Below are 1,962 nucleotides of genomic sequence, written 5' to 3' on the forward strand. Positions count from 1 at the left end.
TCCTTTTATTATTATTATTATTATTATTATTATTATTATTATTATTATTATTATTTTAGAAGATGAACCTTATTCATATGGAAAAAGCCCACAGGGGCCGATTGATTATTATTATTATTATTATTATTATTATTATTATTATTATTATTATTATTATTATTATTATTTTTTAGAAGATGAACCCTATTTATATGGAACAAGCCCACCACAGGGGCCGATTGATTATTATTATTATTATTATTATTATTATTATTATTATTATTATTATTATTATTATTATTATTATTATTATTTTAGAAGATGAACCCTATTCATATGGAACAAGCCCACAGGGGACGATTGACTTGAAATTCAAACTTACGAAGAATATTGTGGTGTTCATTTGAAAGAAGTAACAGAACGCAATTGGAAATACGGACATAGGAGATCAGTCATTAGAAAGAATTTGAATTAAAAGCTTAATGCAATAGATAAAATGTAAGTAAATTATTTAAATGGAAGTAAAAGCATCTCTTATTTTAAAGATAGAAAAGAAAGAGAGACAGTTGTTAAGAAAGCAACAGGACTGTAGAAGATTGGTTGTACCATAGAAGAAATAAATAAAAAAATTAAAAACCTAAAATAAAGAAATAAGAAAGCGTATTATAACTTTTTTTTTTCTAAATTCCTTGCGCTGTTTCTTTCTCCGTCACACAGATCGTGATGGATGATTGTTGAAATGCCATTTGAGATCGTGCCAAACGTAAAAAAAGGGAAAGTTTGAGAATTGCACCCCTCTCTCTCTCTCTCTCTCTCTCTCTCTCTCTCTCTCTCTCTCTCTCTCTCTCTCTCTCTCAACTAATTTCATGTGTCATAAGCATCATGCGAATTGAAATATATATCCAGAAACTAGACACCGTGGATTATACTATAAAAAATCTCTCTCTCTCTCTCTCTCTCTCTCTCTCTCTCTTCTCTCTCTCTCTCTCTTGTTAATCAATTCCACGTGTCTCATGAGCATCATGCACAAGAGATACATGTAAATTCAGACATTATATACTGTGGATTATACTGTAGAAAATTCACTCTTTCTCTCTGTCTCTCTACGTCAGTAAGCTGAGATAGACAGTATCAGTTTTACCATACAAAGTCCCTCTCTCTCTCTCTCTCTCTCTCTCTCTCTCTCTCTCTCTCTCTCTCTCTCTCTCTCTCTACGTTAAATAATTATGTCTCATGAACATCTTACCAGACAGATATTCAGAAATGGCCGGTGTGAGTTTTGCTATATAAAATCTCTCTCTCTCTCTCTCTCTCTCTCTCTCTCTCTCTCTCTCTCTCTCTCTCTCGTTGCGAACAAAACGCAAAGCGTGATTCCAAGCCGTGATCGTTTGAGGGCACACCAATTTTCACCTCATACTATTACAAGGTTTGAGTCGTCGTCATTCCATTCCGATCACTATCACTCATGCTATGTATGGTGGGGGGTGGGGATACCGTTACTAGTAGTTGTTACTATCAGCTGTTACTAGCCGTTACTCTGCGCCAGTTATGTTTTCGAGACGTTGGCATTGGTCGTTATCACCTGGAGTGGTACCATTTGGGTAGTTGTTAACGATGCTGTAATGAGGGGTTGCAGCGTTGATGAGAGAGATGAGGGATGATGCTACTTCTCTCTCTCTCTCTCTCTCTCTCTCAAAGCTTCTGGAATACTTGAAACTTTGCCAAACTTATCTCATTTATGTTTGACGATGTGGGTGATGTATATTTCAGTACATTCTTCGACTATAGTCTCTCTCTTCCATCTCCTTTCCACCCTCTCTTAACAATTGTTTCATTGTGCAGCTGCGAGGTTTTCCTCCTGTTACACCTTTCAAGCCTTTCTACTCTTAATTTCCCTTTCAGTGCTGAATGACTTCGTAAGTCCCAGTGCTTGGCCTTTGGCCTAAATTCTATATTCCATTCCATTCCTGATATATGTAAGAC

This window comes from Macrobrachium rosenbergii, chromosome 44 (assembly GCF_040412425.1).
Source record: "Macrobrachium rosenbergii isolate ZJJX-2024 chromosome 44, ASM4041242v1, whole genome shotgun sequence".
NCBI lineage: Eukaryota > Metazoa > Arthropoda > Malacostraca > Decapoda > Palaemonidae > Macrobrachium > Macrobrachium rosenbergii.